The sequence below is a fragment of the Castor canadensis genome, chromosome 14 (genome assembly GCF_047511655.1).
Source record: "Castor canadensis chromosome 14, mCasCan1.hap1v2, whole genome shotgun sequence".
NCBI lineage: Eukaryota > Metazoa > Chordata > Mammalia > Rodentia > Castoridae > Castor > Castor canadensis.
The window spans coordinates 67,624,418-67,644,761 of NC_133399.1; the positions used below are offsets into that span (position 1 = coordinate 67,624,418).

Sequence of the window (20,344 nt, forward strand, 5' to 3'; positions counted from 1 at the left end):
ACTATCCTGTCTAGTTTGTTTGCTGAGATGGGCTCTCACAAATTTTTTGCCACAGCTGTACTTGAACCATGATCTTCTCAATCTCTGCCTCCCAAGTAGCTGGGATTACAGTTGTGAGCCATGGTGCCCAGCCCAAAACAATATTTTTAAGCATCAAAATCTTTATTTTTTAACATTGAATAATTTTAACACCTTCAATTTTCAAAATTGAATGAATTCAAATTAGTCAAAAATCTAAACCATAACTTGCTTAATTGATAAATGATAGAGGATGTATATAGATCTATATAATCAATCCAACATCTGTAATTCTAACATGCATTAATCTATGTAATATTTGGATTCTGATGTAGAATTTGCTAGTGGGGGTATTAAAATAAATATATGCAATTACTATAATATTAGTTATAAAAGTCATATTACTTAGATATATAGAATTGGTGTATTGTATAGAATCTATACATCTAATAATTGTCAATATAAAATTGTTGATAACACTATTTTTGGTAGTGCTGGAGTTTGAACTCTGGGCTTTGCACTTGCGAGGCAGGTGCTCTAGTGCTTGAGCCACACTTCAGCCTTTTTGGCTCTTATTTTGAAGATAAGGACTTGCTTTTTGCCCAGGCCAGGCTGGACTACAATCCTCCTATTTTATGCTTCCCTCAGTAGCTGTGATGATAGGTATGCATCACCAGCCCAGCTTGTTTCTTATGAGGTGGGGTCTCGAAAATTTTTTTGCCCAGGCTGGCCTCAAACCACTATCCTCCCAATCACAGCCTTCCTTGGATAACACTTCTTACCCTTTGCATGACCATCATCAAAAGGTGAAAGTTGCTAATGCTGAAAGAAAAGATTGGATGTATTTAAGACAGAGGATTCTTGTTCTGCCTCTACTCTTCATAAAGAACCATTCTCACTCCTCTTGAGCACCAGCATAGAGGGCTTGCTGGAAGGACAACTGAGAAGGAATTCAGCGCAAGGTTCTGCTTGGCAACTGTTGGTATGGCAGTGAGCAGTCATAAAGGGTCACCTCTGATGTTGCTTCTGAGGACCGCATCAGAGGTTACCAAGTTCCTGCTGACATTTTGTTTCTTCCTGGACATCACTTCTGTTTTCCATGGAAAACTAAAGTAAAACAGGGCCCAAGATCAAGTCAGTTATTTCCATCAGAATCAACTGGATGGGAAGACATACATCCTAATAAGTGCTGACAATCCATGAATTCTTAGAAAGAAAATTAGTATTTTAAAGAAACTATAAAACAAAGAACTTTAGAAATAAGATATGACCACAGTGTATTTAATTTTACATTAACATTGATTCTAAAACAGACCATCAATTTAAAAGGAGGGTAGGCAGAAAAGAAAAGTTCTAAGTTATGCACAGAAATTAATTAAAGGCAATATTGATTAAGGCAAACTTATTTGTAAAACACTGAAATGTAAAAAAATAAGTGTGTTTTAGGATTGAATATAACTAAGTTTTAACTGTGATCAATCAGTGCTTATTTGTGTCTGGTTTTCTTTACCAGGACTCAAAAAAAGCTCATCCTGAATCATTTAAATAGGGTCAAATTTTTTGGCAACTTGACTTTAGTACTGTAGGATATAACAGAAGCTCTGGAATAAAAGGTGGTGGCTTTCAACTTCAAGTGAGCTATTATTGTCACATTGTATGTGACTTGTCACATTGTGACATTTGAGAGGCTAAAATTGCCCTACTCTCATTTAAAAATTAATGGCTGATATTTATTGAGTGGTTGCAATGTGTCCAGAATATGCACCATTTCATTTAATTTTCATAATACATCAATGAGCTACCTTCAATTTTTTTTATTTCACAAACTCAGTAAATGAGGCTCAGAGAGGTTAATTAAACCACCCAAAGATGTTTGACAAGGTCACAAGGAAAAACAAACAAAACCAGTTTGTTTCTTTTTCAAGTATCTTGGCAAACTCAGCTATATCCTGGTACCCTGGGTCCCCTGCCTACTATTGCCAGTTTCTGAAGACATCAAAACACATTCTGCTTTTCTAAACTACGTGATGTCTACCTTCTCATAGTTACTAGTCATTCCAAAAGTGATGATAATTAAAATGAGCTCAGAAGTTCTGGCCTTAATAACTGTGAGTCATAATTCCTAGTTAAGCTTAGGATGCTATTTGGACAATGAACTTTTCTTAAATATAAAGCCCATTTCTAAACACTGCTCTCTCACAGTTGTTCTCATTTCCCCAGGATACAGTTCATAGGTGGAAGGGCTCTGCATCAAGATGGTGTAATGCTAGCGATCTAGATTTCTGGACATTGATTTTTTTTTGACTCAACTCAAAGGTAACAGGAAATGGTTAAATCAATTATAGTTAACACCAAATTACCCTCATTAAATTAAGAGAATATAATGATTACATGAGCTTGTGTAGACTGAAGAGGGGATGTATTGTGGTTAAATTCTTGTCGTGGACATTGTTTGGCCACAGCACTGCCAAGAAGCTGTAGCTCATGTACCCACTGACACATGGCAATGTGGAAGACAGGCTGATCATCGCAGAAATGTGGCAGATCAGGACTGAGCCTCATGAGTGAAAGCTAAAGTTGACTTCACACATGAGAACAGTAATGTCACAGGAATGCAGACTGATGAAACAACTTCAGACAACAGAAACAGGTTTAATCAGATACCGTCACAGACCTCAGGACCAGCTTGGTCCTGTCACATAGCTCTCTTCCTCCAAGGGTCACAGTGTGCATTTTGTGTGTTTTCTGCTTATTTTCTTAAGTAATTAACCTTTTAGCTTCTTTAGGAAATCATCAAAAATCTTTTTTTTCCTCTAAAAAGCAAATGTAGAGATTCAGATTTTATATCAAAATGTATTTTCAAATAAAAGGAATTGATATTGTTATCTACATTTTGAGCTGAGTCAAAACTTGTCAAGGAATGGGGTAAAGGATGACTACTTAAGATAAAGTAAACCAGAGTGACAGAACACATCTCAGTCTTGGACTCTGGAACACAGATAAGGCAGAATATGAGGACACTCACTTTTTCCTTTGTTCTGGATTTTTTTTTTCATTTGACAGCATTCAATGGGTTCTATAAACAGAGGGAAGTGTCATAATTTTAGGAAATTCCTGGAGCTGAATATAGAAACAGTAGGACACAGGTGCCAAAGACACTCATGGGCAACTCTGCATTGTTCACAAAGGCCTTGGATCCCAAATGCACATCTAACAGTAACAGTCATGTAGTTCAGAAGGAATGAGGGGCTGTTCTGAAGAAATATTCATCAAGACACTGCTAACACCTAACTATAAATTAAGTATAATCCCCACTAAGCATTGCCTGTCATTAATCAGTACATATGTCTCCCCTGACCTTCCAGTGCAGTAAACTTCAGGAAACATTCCTGGCCCTGTTTCTAAATGTCACGTGTCTGGGCTAGAGATTGTGGGAAATAACCAGCTTCTGCCCAAACAACAGGGGAAGGTCTAGAATTCACCCGAGAGGCTCCTTCGAGCCCCAGGGAGTGAGACATCTACATGGGCCCTGCATCTGAAGATGCCTGTCACTGGACAGCTGTCCCATGCTATCAGCTTACAAGGAGTCACGAACACTTCAGAGGCAATACCCTGAGTGCCTGAGATTCAGACGTGCTGCCTGAGGAGTCAGACTCCAAAGAATCCCCAAAGAATGTGTAGAAGTCATCAAATCGGCTGCTTCTAGGACAGTATTCCTTTCATATCTTCTGCTCACAAAGGTGCTTGCAGGCTCTTATCAGGGACCTTCAGGAATCTGTAATTACTCACTATGACAAGATCATAAAATTTGCGTCAGGGACAAAATGGTGCTAAAGTCCTAACCCAAGGGTTCTCCATCTTGATGCACAATGAGTGATTTTATGTTCTCTTTTCTTTGCTGCCTAAAGAGAGAAAGAGTAATTAAGCAACATTATTTCCATTGCTCTGGATTCCTACCTATAAATGTGGGATTTCACAGGGCATTTCTCCCAATAGAAAACTGAATTAGCTATGACTCGAGCTCCAGACCAGAAATTTGCTGTTCCTTTAAGACTTGGACTCCACTTGGCTCTTGGCCATACTGTTCAGCTCCTCCGTGACTTAGCTATTACTTTTCTGTTCCCTTCTTTATTCACCTGGTTTTGATGTTTGGCTGTATCCCAATTGGTGGTGACCTAGGCTGGTTTTCTTTCTTTCGTCCTTTCTTTATTCCTTCTTTCTTCCTTCCTTTCTCTCTCTCTCTCTCTCTCTCTTCTTTCCTTCTTTCTTTCCTTCCTTCTTTCCTCCTTCCTTCCTTCCTTTCCTTGTCTGTAGCCCAATCTAGCTTTAAGCTTGTAGTCCTCTGCCTCAGCCTCCCAAGTGCTGGAATTACAGGCACATAATGCTATGCCTGGGAAAATGAACAGCTTTTTTTGCTTTGGTTCTGGGGACCAAACCTAGGGCTTTGCTCATGCTGAGCACTCCATAGCTAGAACAGGAGGAAGCACATAGTTGAGGTTGCTGCCTAATCCTCTCCCCACCCACAGATGGTGAGGACTGGAAGTGGGCCAGTAAAGGGGTCAGGTGTCTTAGAGCCAAGGATCGGAATGGCTTGTTCTCAGGGAAGGGGAAAATTAGGTGTGAGCAATTTGCAAGCAATACACCCTAACTAGCTGAGCGTCAGAAGGGCATCCACCCCAAGGTGGCCAGAGGTGGCACTGAAGTCACCTTGCAGAGCTGGTAATCAAAGCCCAGACAATAGAATGAGTCAGTTTCAGGAATTTACCAAAAATAGAATCATAGAAAATGCTTTAGGACACTGTTTTGACTCCAGGCTCTCAGTGAATGGCAGCTGCCGAGTTGTGGCTACAGTAATAGGAGTTCTAAACAGTTAGTTGTTCTACCTGCACGCTTGCCATCCTGTTCCTTAGAAAACTTGTGCTTGTTTTCTACCTGTCTACTTTCGTATGAGGACATGAGTAGTTGGACATCACAATTAAAGATAAGCATTTTAGCGTTAGATTGCCTGGATTTAAATTTCAGCCTTGCCATTGGCCAGCTGTCTTGACCTTGAGAAAAGTTCTCTGTCTCTTTGATGGGGCTTCATAAGGATGTTGTGAGGGTTCAATGAGACACTTTGTGATAAGTCTTTGTCACAGTGACAGCTATTCTTATTAGTGGGTACTTCTTGTTGCTACAGTTGAACATAGATGTCCAATTTCTATTTTAGGTTCACTCTAACAACTCTTTCTGCTTTTATAGTAGTGAAATAATTTATGTGAAATATCTAACATATTTTTATATTAATGCCAGCAGCTTTTATTATTCTTATTATTTATAGGTGGCATGATTTGCCTTAGATCATACACTGAATTTGTGATAAAACTGAGATTATAAACTGGGTCTCTGAAACCTTAATCCTAAGAAAGTACCATTTAAAGATGTTACCAAAATGCCAGCCACCTTTACTCTGTGAAACCAGTTCCTGTTCTTACGAACTTTAGACAATATTTAAAAGCAACTCTCAAAGGCTTTGGCTTCACCCTTCAAGTACCCCTCACCCCCATAGTGAAAACTCTCAGAAGCCACTTCTGCCTCCAGTGAGGTGAGTAGCATTCCCTTAAGTATATCAACTCATTACATTATTTAATATAAAAGGCCTTTCCTTTATCACCTAGATTGTTCACTTTAGCAGTGAACCTCCAGGAGGTTTCGATTTGTTGAAAATCTGGTTGTGCCATGTACAGAACAGGGAGCAATGAGATAAGAAAAGGATGAATACTCACTGTAGGGTCTACAACCTCAGTTTCACCCAGGAAGAACTTATTAAAAGAGAATTTAGAACTCTGCTTATTTTTACTATGTCATCAGGTAAGAAATTCCTTAAAACCCCAAATGTCTTGCCAACTCACAAATATCAGAGAGGCCTCCCATTCTTAGGCTGTCTGATAAAATCAGGCAGATTCCTAAAGCCCCAAATTCAAAGAAGCCAGTGGTTACGTGAAACTGAGAAAATAATCTAGAAAGGCTAAGTCTCTAACTTGCTGTTAAAAATTTAAAAGTGGGCCACTTTTGTGAGTGAAAAGGGAATTCTTAATAGATTTGACTTAGTATTTAAAAATCATCAATGTCATTCTTCATCAAAGAGAAAACCATATGACTATCTCAATAAATGAAGAAAAAGCACTTGACAAAATTCAATGTGCATTTCTGATTAAAACTCACAGAGGGATCAAAGGAAATATCCTCAATCTGTGAAGGACATGTTTAAGAATGCTGGTAACACCAGTCTTTTTTTTTTTTTTTTAATTTTCCTATGTATTTTCTGTGTGTATTTCTATTTTTTTTTGTAATCTTTTTTTATTGTTGTCTGGGTGGGGGTAAATTGTAGCATTTACAATGTGTCAAATATATCATACTTGATTTTCCCCATCCACTTCTCTCCCCCCTCTACCTCCCCTGATTACTGGTGACATTAAGTGGGACCTATTTAATACTTTCTCCCTGAGATCTAAGATAGGGATGTCTGGTATCACTTCTGTTCAAAGTTTATTAGAGGTCCTACTGAGTACCTTGAAACAAGAAGGAAATGAAAAACATTAAAATTGGGAAGAAAATGAGACAATTGTAACTATAGACAATTTAGTTGTTTTTGTTTTTTGTGGTGCTAGGGATTGAACCCTGGGCCCTTTATTTTCTGGGCAAGTGCTTTACCACTGAACTACATCTCCAGCCCTCAGACAGGTTAGTTATTTATGCAAAAACCCTGAGGAACTAATGAAAACAACTACTTGGTGAATTTAATAAGATTGAGGGATACAGGTGAATACACAAAAATCATTTATATTCAGAAATACAAATAATAGCAAACAACTAGAAAACAAGAACAATTCCATTTACAACAGCATCAAAACAAAAAATATTTAGAGATAAATTTAACAAAGGATATATCACTACACTAAAAATAAAGCATTGCTAAGAAAAATTAAATAAGGTCTAATAAATGAATAAATATGTCATGCTTGTGGTTTGGAAGACTGAATATTCTCAAGATGAAATTCTTCCTAACCTAATCTAAGATTCATTACAAATCTAATGAAAATCCCAACATGCTTTTTTTTGGTGTGTATGGGGGGACAGGAATTGACAAGCCAATTTTACATGCATATGAAAATTCAGAGGACCTAAAAAAAAGACAAAAATGCTATGAAACAGGGACTTAAAAGGCGATACATATTACCTTGCTTCAATATTTCCTATAAATCAAGTGATATATTTACATAAACACTTATTTTCTATGGTAATCAAGAGGGTGGCCCTGGTATAAGAACAGATAAATAAACCAAGAAATATACCCACACTTACAGGGTCAATTGCTATTTTTATTGTGGCTAACTATACATAACATAAAATTTAGCATTTTGGCTATTTTTAAGTGTACAGTTCTGCAGTCTGATGTACAGTCACACTATTGCACAATTATCACCACTTTCTGTCTGTAGAAATGTTTTTCTTTTTCCCAAACTGAAACTTGGCATCCATTAAACACCAACTTCTTTTTTTTTCTTTTATTATTCATATGTGCATACAAGGCTTGGGTCATTTCACCCCCCCTACCCCCACCCCCTCCCTTACCACCCACTCCGCCCCCTCCCTCTCCCTCCCACCCCTTCAATACCCAGCAGAAACTATTTTGCCCTTATTTCTAATTTTGTTGTAGAGAGAGTATAGCAATAATAGAAAGGAACAAGGGGTTTTGCTGGTTGAGATAAGGATAGCTATACAGGGCATTGACTCACATTGATTTCCTGTGCGTGGGTGTTACCATCTAGGTTAATTCTTTTTGATCTAACCTTTTCTCCAGTTCCTGGTCCCCTTTTCCTATTGGCCTCAGTTGCTTTTAAGGTATCTGCTTTAGTTTCTCTGAGTTAAGGGCAACAAATGCTAGCTAATTTTTTAGGTGTCTTACCTGTCCTCACCTCTCCCTTGTGTGCTCTCGCTTTTATCATGTGCTCAAAGTCCAATCCCCTTGTTGAAACACCAACTTCTTATTGACTTCATTATGTAACTCTTACCTCTTACATAGAAATTAATGCAAAATAAGATACAGATGTGAATGTAGAATATAAACCAGAAAACTTTTAAATGAAAGCATAGGAAAAAATCATCAAGACATAGGGTTGGTGACAAATACTAGGATGTGACACCATAAGCAAGATCCTTAAGTGAAAAACTGATCAACTGAGAGTCAAGAGTTAAAACATTTGCTCTGTGAAACATTAAGATGATGGAAACACAAACCACAGCATGGAATAAACTATTTGCATATTTAGAATATATGAGGAACTGTCAAAACTCAAGTTAAAAACAGACAGAAGTCATACTGAGGCTTTTCCCTGCAGAGGACATATGAATGGCAAATATGCACTTAAAAAGATGTTTACGGTCATTACTACTAGGCACATCCAGTCACTGTACATCTCATCAATGGTTAAATAAAAATAGTGGCAATATCAAATGCCAGGGAAGGTACAAAGAAACTGGACTTGTCATACACTGCTAACAGGAATGCAAAGTGTGCAGATACACTAGAAATCAATCTGCTTGTTTCTTTAAAAGCTGAACAGACACCATAGAATCCAGCAATCATACCTGGTCATTTATCCAGAAGTGAAAACTTATGTCTACATACAACCTGTACACAGATGTTGATCACAGCTTTATTATCCAAAATGCCCTTTAATTGTTCAATAAAGGAAGTGTCTCGATACTGTACCATGGACTTTTAGGGATGAACTGTAGATGCATACAACAATGTGGATGGATTTCAAGAGCACTATGTTGAGTAAAAATGTCCAATTTCAAAAGGTCGTGTACTGTGTGATTTGATTAACACAGCATTTTTTTTTCATTTTTCTTTTATTATTCATATGTGCATACAAGGCTTGGTTCATTTCTCCCCCCTGCCCCCTCCCCCTCCCTTACCACCCACTCCACCCCCTCCCGCTCCCCCCCCTCAATACCCAGCAGAAACTATTTTGCCCTTATTTCTAATTTTGTTGTAGAGAGAGTATAAGCAATAATAGGAAGGAACAAGGGGTTTTGCTGGTTGAGATAAGGATAGCTATACAGGGCATTGACTCACATTGATTTCTGTGCGTAACACAGCATTTTTAAAATGAAAATTTAAAACATGGAGGTCAAATTACTGGTTGCCAAGGGTTTGGGATGTGGTTGTGGCAGGAGATGGGGCAGCGTGAGCTTGGTTATGATGGCGTTATAGGATTCGAGCCTTGGAGCAAATGGCACAGGCCCGTGTGTATAATTTGTAGCAATGTCAGGTTCCTACTTTGCTGTTGCACTGTGGTTACATAAGATGCAACCATGGGGAGAAACTGGGTGAAGGGTACAGGGGATATCTTTGCACTATCTTGCAACTTCTTGTGAATCTATATTTCAAAGTAATTTAAAAATCTGCTGCCTCTGGAAAGAAAATGAAAAGTCCAGTCACATATTAGGAAACACCATAGGCACTAAGGGACTGTGCCAAGAATATCTAATGGGCTTCTGTATATCCATAATAAAGACAAATAATCCAATAAGAACAGGCAAAAGATTGCACACATATTTTACAAATAAGATGTATGAAAGATCAATAAGCACATAAAAAGATAATAAGCATCATCGTAGTAATTAAGAACTTGCAAATTAAAACCACAGTGAGATGTGACTTCATACTCAGCTTTCCAACCCTGCTTGGGGTCCTAGTTTAAAGACTGTTTGCAAAATTAGATTGTGGTCAGGGTATAAGATGGGAAGCCCATTTTGGAAAACTATTCAGTAGTTTCTTTTTTAAAATGTTATCTAGAGCTGAAAGTGGAACATCTGCCTAGCAAGTGTGAAACCCTGAGTTAAAACCCAGTACCACTAAAAAAAAAAAAAAAAAGTTAAATCTACACCTCCTCAGTAATTTTACTCTTAGGTGTATCTCCAGGGGAAAGGAAAGATTTCCTTACAAAAAACTGTATAATAATGTTTATAGCAGTTTTATACATAACTTCTTTAAACTGAAGACAACCCACATGTCTAACCACAATGAAATATACTCAGCAATTTAGAAAGATACAACAGTGTGAGGTCAGACACCAGTGACTCACACCTATAATCCTAGCTACTTAGGAAGCAGAGATCAGGAGAACAATGGTTCGAAGCCAGCCTGGACAAATAGTTCATGAGGCCCTATCTTGAAACTACCCAACACACACACACACACACACACACACACACACACACACACATACACACACGTACCAAAAACAAAAACAAGGCTGGTGGAGTGGCCCAAGTAGTAGAGCATTGCCTAGCAAGAGTGAGGCCCTTAGTTCAAACCCCAGAAAAACAAAAACCAAATAAAGAACAACAAAAAAACCCAATGTAGATGAATCTCAAAAACATAATGTTGAGTGAAATAAGGTAAACACAAAAGAGTATACACTGTATAATTTCATTTACATGCAATTCAAGATCTGGAAAAAGTAATCTGGGGTCAAAGACAGCAGAACAGTGGGCAGGGGTGAGGCAAGGACTTGGCTGGACCAGAGTAAGAACTTTCTGAGCTAGAAATGCTCTATGTCTTGACTGGGTTATTCCTTCTACAGGTGGATACATTTGTCCCAGTCATTGAATTATATACTTTAGAAGTGTAATTTTTACTGTATATGACTTTTTAATTATTTTCATTTTTGAAATCAGGTCATGCTATGTAGCCCAGGCTGACTTTGAACTTGGAATCTTCCTATATGAGTGATGGGATTATAGATGTATACCACCATACCCTGCCTGTAAGTAACTTATAACTTAATAAAAATATGTGTGGGACCAAGACCTAAATGTGTGTGGTCTCCAGAAGACTAGAATATTTGGAAGTGGGAGTTTGGAAGCTTCCACTTGTCTCTGGCAAGGTGAGAAGAGAGTCCCTACTTCCTATGGAGAAGTACTAAAAATGTCAGTTTGTTTTTGAGTAGAGAACAGCCTCCTTCCAGGATCCCCAAAGTCCGGGGAAGGGAAACAGTGATGGAAGATAATCTGAAACAGAAGATGTCACGACACAGGCCAACACTGACCAGGATCTCCCCAAGAGGCTGCTTCCTCTGCTGCAAAAACAAGAGGTCCCTGAATGCCTGGCCATCTGGCGCTGCTCCTCATAGGGAGTGGGATGCCAAGAGAACAGTCTTCTCTCTGTGATATGGGCACTGGGTCTGCTTTTCTGGATTGGTGACTTTAGGAAGGGAGTTTGTTTATCATCTGAGTCATTCTGTATGCCGCCCTTTTCTCTGCTTGGATTCCTATTTTAAGGACTGTTTGCAAAGTTAGATTTCTGTCAGCAGATTTGTTTTTGTAAGAGATTCTGAATCAATGGCCTCTATAATTTGTTTGATTACCTAGTCTCTAGGCTGCTTTTCACCTTTTGCATTAATTAGAGGATCTTTGGCGCTGAACAGAGAGAATCAACTCTCCCGAGAACCTCCACATTGGTTCATTTTATGGGGAGACTATTTGGAAGCACCCACTGCAAATAGGCTGCCTTCATTTAAAGCTGGCCTCCATCTGTAGAAAGAAGGGACTGTAAACAGGAGGTTATTGGTATTTGGACCCTACATAGAATGAAAAACAGAAAAGCAAAGGGATCCATTGTCTCAGAACTCTGTTGCTTTTAAAAGGTCGTGGTCAGCCTGCTTCACTTTCTCGCAGTTTTTATATAGGTTGAAGATCATTAATCCAAAACGCTCCAAAATCTGAAATGTTCTGGGCACCAACATGATGGGAGAAGTGAAAAACTTCACACTCAAACTTTTGCTTCATGTACAAAATTACTGAAAATGTTGTATAAAATTATCTGTAGGCTATGTTGTCCAAGAGTTGGGGTGTACGAAACAAAAATGAATTTTGTGTTTAGACTTGGGTCCTATCCCCATAACTCGCTCTGTGTATGCAAATATTCTAAAATCTACAAAAAAAAAAATCCAAAATCATTTTGGATAAGGGGGATACTCAACCTGACCTCCGAATAATTTCCCCCTTCCTGATTTCCTCTCAAGTTGATGACTACACTCCTCCTGGCCTGTGAGGGGGAAGACCCTGTAGCCATTTCATTCCTCACTCTCCCTTGCCCTCTACCTACAGCGATGGTCACCACAGCCTGCAGAGGCTTCCTCTCCCGCACCCACCACATCCATCCTCTCTCATGCCAGTAACACCTCCCGGGTTCAGATCTTTATTTCTTCTTGCCTGTACCACTGCAGTTGATCTTAACTGGCTTCCCCATCTCTAGTCCCTGCCTCCATCCAATCTATCCTCATATTTATGCCCAGTTACTTCACCTAATGTACAGCTCGTATCACCACATTCCCATGCTGAAAAGTCTTCAGCACTCTACATCACCCATGGAATTAAGTACAAACCTATCCTCTGAACCAGCTTTCCAGCCCCTGCTTTGGATTCATTTCCTATGCATGCTCAGTGGTCTGACCACTGTCAAGTGTCTTCCAGTTCTGGATCTTGGCTAATTATGTTCCTGCTGTGTGAAAGGCCTTTCACCTCTGCCCACTTCATCCTTCAATGCTTAGCCCAATTCTACTTCCTTCAGGAAGTCCTCTGTTAGCTTCCAATTACATCTCTTTCTCCTCTTAGTTGTCTTGGCACACTTAAAAAAAGATATTTTATGAACTTACTTTCTTATAGTGAAATCTATGCTTATCTGATTCTCATTATTAGGTTGTAAGCTCCCTGAAGGGCAAAGCCATGTTTTCCTTATCTTCCTAAACCTTTCTACATTTATATAGTAATTAGCACATAACAGTCACTTAATAAGTATTTGTTGTTTCTAATTTAATTCTCTCTGCTTAAAAACCATATTTATACCACATGAAGTTTAGCCTGGAACAAGATTTTGAAGTGTCAGCTCTCCATTTTCAAGTAATTGAGTGCTGTTTTCAGTTTTATAACACAGCAAAAATTAGGGGGAAAGCCAGGAAACAAGACTGATGTTTTTTAATTGTCTTCAAACTATCATACACTTTCCATAGCTCTCAGTTTAGCTCCCCTAGGGAATAAATTATGGAAACAGTAAGAAAACTGTGGATCATAGAAATTGGGAGAATGAGCTGGAAAGCCTAGGAGTTGCTGATAGTCTGCTGAAGAGATCAAGGCTTCTTCAACTTGCTATGAAGTCATGACCATTTTTTTCTCTGTTGAAATTACTACTACTACTATTATTTTATTAGTTATTATTAGTAATAAAGATATCATTACTACTACTGTTATTTTTATTTTGGGTGCTAGAAATAAAATCCATGGTAGAGATGTACTCCATGAGTGTATGAAATATCATTTTCACTGTGTTAATATTTGATGAAGTGTTCTTGCAAACATCAGGCTACCTAGGCTTTACTGATGGAACAAAAGAAAGGATATTTTTGTCTAAGATTGAAATAGGGCTTTAAAGGAAGGAAGAAGAGTTGGGTTTTATGATAGTGGGAGATGCCGGAGGGATAGGGAGAGTTGGTGCTGCTTTTGTATCTCCCTATCATTACTTAACAGATGTCCTTTGGGAGCTCTTCTCTGACAAAACTGTGAAGTGTTTCATTTCTGTTCTAAAGAAGAGAGTCGGTCTCTTTCCAAGATGCTTAATAAATATTCCCTGACGGATTGCTGATAGATGCCCATGACTCTTCCAAATTAGCACTGTTTGACTTGAGCTCCATATGGAACTTCCATCGAAGATGACCACTGGCCCTCCTGCAGCCCGGTGGTGACCTGGAATTCCATTTGTTCTTTTTGTTTTGACAAGCCATGGGCTTCCAGGATCTTTGAAGTCAGAGCTCTGGCTCCTTGACTGTTCATTAGACAGTTTGTTTGGACATGGGAGGATCCTAGATCTAATGAAAAAAACTCATCAGATTATTTTTCATGTTTCCACAGATCTTGAAGGGCACATGCTTATTTTATCCACAGTCTTCATACAGTTTTTCCACTCTGTTAGTTTCCTCTCCTTTCACTGTGAAGAACTGATTCTGAGGTAGGAGAGCACTTAAATCAAGACGTTCACTGGACTTTGCTTAGGGGAGGGAGGAAGAAGAGAAGAATGTGGGCCAGAGAGGCTAGCTCTCTTGCCTCTGTCTGGACATTGTTAGAGGTTGAAGCCTTTTAGCTTCAGGAATCCTCTGGGTTCTAATAAGGGCAATAGTGTTGAGACAACTTGTTTCTAAAACAGTTTTCCCCGGGGGGGGGGGGGGGGGGGGGGGGGGGGGGGGAATGACCCAAACATTGTATGCACATTTGAATAAAAGACAAAAACAAAAAAACCAGTTTTCCCTGTCTCCTTGGGAGACAGCCAATGGGGAGGCATTACCTCCAACTGGGTTTTTACCTCTCTGATATCATGTTGTAAGTTTTCAAAACTAAACACAAACATAGTATTAATTCAGCTAGAATATGTTGAGAAATATCTCAAAAATAAAATCTGAAATCTTATCATGCAAAAAAAAAAACCACATTATTAGGTACATATCATGTAAATTCTAGATATTTTTCCCATGGAAATATATACACACATATGTTTTTAAAATATATGAATCACACCAATTGCTCTGCCATCTGTGTTTGGTTTTTGTTTTTGTTTTTTAAATGTTACATTTATTTGCTGTCAATAAATGTAGATACACATAAATATTTGTAATAGCTTCAGGAATTTGATTTTTGGAAGTGTTTTGTGGTATGTATATGTTGTTATTTAGGTATTGGATTTGAACAAAGTTGTAGTCATTAACTTTAATTATTTTGCCTAATTTTGTTTTTATAGTAAGAGTCAGGGTTCCTTGAGTGCAATATTTATATTAATATTTTGGGCAAATATTTCTTGATTTGAGTGTAACATATTTTGGAATATTTGATACTAGGGCTTGAACTCAGGGCCTTGTGCTTGTGAGGCAGGTGCTCTACCACTTGAGCCATGCTGCCAATCCTTTAGTTATTTTTCCAATAGGGTCTCACTTTTATGCCTGGGCTGGTCTGGACCTTTATCCTCCTATTTGTGCTTCCCACATAGCTGAGATGACTGGTGCACACCAACATGTCTAGCTTTTATTGGTTGAGATGGGGCTCTCACAACCTTTTTGCCTGGGCTGCCCTTGAACCATTATCCTCCCTATCTTCACCTCTTGAGTAGCTAAGATTACAGGTGTGAGCCACCACACCCAGCCCTAAACTCATTTTTAAATGTAACTTAAATATCACTGAATGTCATTCTAGGTCACCTTGTCACTCATGAATTTAGGCAGTGCTAGACTCTAGATCTTATTCTAGGTTATATTGGTTCAGAATCCTCTCTATAGCTTCTCCATCTTTCCCCTACCTTCCTTTTTCTGTTTTTTCCCCCCATAGACTCTTTTTCTTTGTTTAATTGGTTTTTGCTTTGACTTGAAGACAGGGTCTTGATATGCAGCCCAGGCTGACCTTGAACTTGTGATCCTCCTGTCTCAGCCTCCTGAGTACCACAGATTCTTTTTTTTTTTTTTTTAGTGGAACTGGGGTTTGAGCTCAGGCCTTCACACTTGTAAAGTAGGTGCTCTACCACTTGAGCCACACCTCCAGTTCATGTTGGTGTGGTTATTTTGGAGATAAGGTCTTGTGAACTATTTTGCCCAGGCTAGCCTCAAACCTAGATCTTCCCGATCTCAGCCTCCCAAGTAGCTGGGAATACGGGCATGAGCCACCAGTGCCCAGCCCATAGATACTTAAGTGTGCCACCTGAAGTCAAATTCGAACATAAAGCTAAATGTAGACCCATGCGTGTCTCTGTCTTGCACAAGCAATGCAGTCGTTGTCCGTGATTTATGACGTGAGGTGCTGTGGAGCAGAATCCCACCAGGCACCACACCACCCTCCCACAGCCCTTAGGCCAACACCTCCCAAAGCCCATTTTCCAGATAAACAACTTCCTTGTTGTATGTTGGTCTGCCATGATCCCTACCGTCTTCCCTGAACTACACTGGTCTTCCAGTTGGGAAGCAAGCCCATGTTGTCACAGAGGCCATAGGGCCTCCAGAATTCTGGTGAATAAAAACCCACAGAGATTTAAACATTTATTCTTTTTGTTTGATTTGAATAGAGTTAGCTGTATCTTGATGACACCATTCAAATATACTTACTCACTTAACATAGAATTATACATCTTTGGAGTAAGAAATAGTCTCAAAGAATGGAGCCCAACTTTCTCCTCTTGCAGTCCAAAGAAACCAGCCTTGCCCAAATTTCCAGGTTCCTGGCTCCTGATCCCACTGTTTTGCATCATGAGACAAACTCAGGAGCACTTTCCCTACCACAGAAGGAAAAACGTCTTCTCTGCTCCCTGCCCCAATCCTTCTGGGTCAGAAGGATCAGGGCCAAAGGATTAAGAGAGAAAAGCAGGGTTAGGCTGCAAAGCACTGTGCTTTAAAGACGGGGCAGAGTCAAAGGAGGTAAGTTTTTAAGTACAAGAGAAAAGAATGAACTATTAGTATTCAAGTGAAGGAGCACAACATTACTCCATGATTTCATGATTTCTCTTCTGATTGGCTCATAAATCTGCCTAGGCCTTTCCCAACAGAATAGAAAGGGGGACCTTTTGAGCTAAGATTTTGAAGATTTGTTGCAGGAGTTGCCCTCTGACTTTTGTACTACCCTTGGGAATTACTTAACCCCATTGTGAACTGGCCCCCTCTGCGAAGGGAGATGATATTACCTGTCTTCATGCGATGCCTTTTGGAAATCTATGAGATGCCCAAGGGAGGTGTGGTTTATTCTACAGGGAAAACCGCTCCTTGGCCCGGTGACTAACATGCAGGCAACTCTCTGAGATAAACAATGTTAACGATTCATTTTTATAGGCATTTTTCAGTTTAACAAAATGTAAATACCCCCAAAGTGTTTTACCTGTAATTTTTGAAAATCTTTGTTTCATTTTGGGATGTTACATATCCCATAGGAGATATTGCCCTTCAAATGGAATTTATAAACAAATTTAGCTGTCGCCTCTGAAGTGTACCTGAAATTGCTCTCTCTTCTGCATACCTGTAACAGAATCTGCAGTTCCTTCAGGTTATGACATTTGTTCCCACCAGTTAAGCATTTATAAGTCAGTATGCTAATGACTCCTGATTCTAAGGCATCCATTCTGATCTCTCCATTGAGCTCTGTGGTGGGATTCTACCTGCCTCCTGGGTCTCTCTAATTTAGAACTAACTCCATCCAAAACTGTCCCAAACAGAGCTCATTATTATCTTCTCTTTCTCTTACACCAACTCTTCTGTCCTAGTTTATCATTCAAGCTTGACGTTTATTCCAGACCATTCCCTTTCTCTCAACCAGCATTTTCAGTCAAGCAGGGAGACTTATCAATACATCTAGTCTTTCTCCTCTTTTTCTTCCCCACATCATTGTCCTAGTTCAGTCCTTTATTGTCTCTCAGTTGAACTATTGCTACTTATAGATTCAACAAGTATTTGTTTGGGCTATATTATATGCTAGGCACTGTTCTAAGAACTTAATACACAATTACCAAACAAGAACACAAAGACCCTTGCACTTGAAGAGCTTACATTCCAGTTGGGGATGGGAAAGGCAGATGCTAAAAATATAAGTAGGTAAATTACATAGCAAATCTAAAAAATAATTACTGTGGAAAAAAAGAAGTAGGGCATAGAGCTTGGGAGGGGTTAGCGTGGAGAGTAGTTTGCCATTTTGAATACAGTGATTAGAGCAAAGCTTTTTGAGAAGATAATTTTTAGTCAGGTGTGGTGGCTTGCTCACAGCTGTAATCCCAGCACTCAGGAGGCTGAAGCAGGAGAATCTCAAGTTCAAGGCTAGCATAGGAAGACCACGTCTCAAAAAAACAAAACAGAAAAGAGAGAGAAGATAACATTTGGCCCAAGTCATGAAGGGAGCAAGCCACATATTAACTGGGGGAAAATATTTCAGATAGAGGGAAAAGGCCCTAAATGGGAGTATGATTGGCGTGTTTAAAGGGAAGAGCAAAAGAAACCACCCATCTTCCTAGAGGCAAACTTGATCCTGTCACTCCCTGCTTAAAGCTTCCGGCAGTTTCCTTTGACCCACCACTCCTTCACTTAGAACAGGAAGCCCTTTGTGATGTGGCCCTGCCTAACTCTCCACCCTTATTTCCCCCTTATGACAGTTCCACTGCCTCCAGAGTCCTGCACACGCCATGCTGCATCTGACTTTGTGTTAGATTCAGTTTCATGTTTTCCTACTTCGTATCACATCTTGTTCCTGAAGTCCGCTTCCACTGCTGACTTGCCTAATTGTTGAGGACTCAATTTCTAGTCCCAGTTGAGTGCCTATGTGTGCCCGCCCTGCCCTGTGTGAATGGTCACCTTGTCACACTAAAGTGTGTCTGTGTCTTTTGTAAATGAAGGTAAGCTCCCTCCTCCCTCTCCCTCTCCCAGCAAGTACTCAGCACATTACCCAGCAATATAAAGTGATCAAAGTTCTGTAAATGTTTGCTGCTCTGATTTGCAATCTCTTGGGCTAAGTCCCCATGAATTCAAATGAAGCCCCATCCCTCCCCTGTCCACAGGTCCCCTGGCCACATTCCAGGATGTAGAAAACTGAAAGAAAGACCTCGGGTGAAGTCAGTGAGTCTGGTGGCTAACGACTGTCTCTGCCTCACCTCACATTATTTTCATCACTTCAGCCAGTCTGGGCTCCACTGGTCTCACCTGCCCCGTGGAGATTCTGTGATGAGTCATACGCGGTTTACAGTACTTCTCTCCTGAACCTAAGAACACAAAAGCACTAACAGTGTTTCCTCTTGGCAGAATGGTGACTGTCCCCTGTGGGTTAGTATGAACAACACAGCCCAAGGGGGTGGCCTAATGACATGTTACCATGGCTGATGTAGCCCCAGGTTTCCTTTGTGGACAAAGACTGAGAGAAGCAGATGGGGCCATTTTGTAAGCTTTCTATTCAAAGAAAATCAGGGTGAGAATTAAAAAGGTGGCTGGACACACATTCTAAAAGAACAGAGCAGATATAGAAAGCACCAAACAGCCTTTCGGGAGGGAAAAAATGAAGTGAAAACCCAAGCAAGGCATCCCCTCCACAGTGAAATAAAGACCCCAATGCTACATTGCATTGTCCGTTTAGCTCTCACTACAGGAGTTCTGGGCTCGCAGCCAGGTGCACAGAGACATGGCCCGGGCAGCTGAATGGTGCCAAAACCATTTGCTGAAAGACAATGGTGCCCCAACGTCGTCTTGCACAAGTGCTTGGGAGAGTCACAGCCTCCAGTGGCAACATCAGAGGCAGCTTGGCAACCTCACGTTCTTCCGAGGGGTGGAGAGGTGGGGGGAGAAGAGTTGGCAGGGGCAGTAGGTCTGGGCTTCAAAAAATCTCAAATGCCCGTGCCTTTCTAAATCTTTGGTAAATTTCCTTTCATTAGCTTTGTTAAGCCTCAGGAGCCTTGTATTGTCTCTTTACAACTCAGCCATCTGTTCCACACTGTAATTCTGACCACACACACACACACACACACACACACAGGCTTCATTTCAGCAAAAGATTATTCTTTCCTTTCAAAATAATGAGGAAGGAAAAGGAGAGGGGGAAGTGAGTGAGGATGACTTTCAGAGGCGATCATCACAAAAGGTACGTATTTCTGAAGCAGAAATACTTGGAAAGGTCACATTTTGTGGTGACCGCAGTTAGGATGACTAGCAAATTCATTAGCATGTCATTGAACAATAAATATGAATGGATTCAACTACTTTAACATGCAAGGGGCTGGGCTACGTGCTGTGTTATGGTTTGAATATACTGAAATGTCTCCCCAAAGGGATCATGTATTGAAGACTTGGTTCCCAATGCAATATACAGAGGTGGGGCTTCCAGGAGGTGACCGGATTGTGAGGGTGTTGACCTAATCAATGGATTCATCCATGAATGGATTCATACTTTCGTGGTATTATTGAGGGTGATGAAAACTGGGAGGTGGGACTTGGTTGGCAGAAGGGGTCACCAGGGTAGGGTAGGGGACGTTGAAAAGTAAATCTTGTGCCTGCCCCTCCTGTGCCATGAAGTGAGAGGCTTTGCTCTCCTGCATGTTTCCTACCATGGTGCTCACCACAGCTTGAAAACAATGGAGCCAGCCAGACATAGACCAACACCTCTGAAACCATGAGCCAAAACTGACCTTTCCTCTCTTAGCTCAGGTATTTTTGTTGTAGCTAGAAAAACTAATACATATCATGAAAGATAAAATAACTTTTAAGAAATAGTTCCTGCACTCAAA

At 40.0% G+C, this 20,344-nt stretch overlaps 1 long non-coding RNA gene across 1 annotated transcript in view; it reads left to right on the plus strand.

Moving 5' to 3' along the window:
* Window positions 1-10,838, plus strand: part of LOC141416439 (uncharacterized) — a 29,300-nt gene extending 18,462 nt beyond the window's left edge. Inside the window, exon 3 of the long non-coding RNA XR_012441162.1 lies at window positions 10,750-10,838. This is a non-coding gene — a long non-coding RNA (uncharacterized lncRNA). The remainder of the gene's footprint in view (window positions 1-10,749) is intronic.
* Window positions 10,839-20,344: the final 9,506 nt, after the last annotated feature.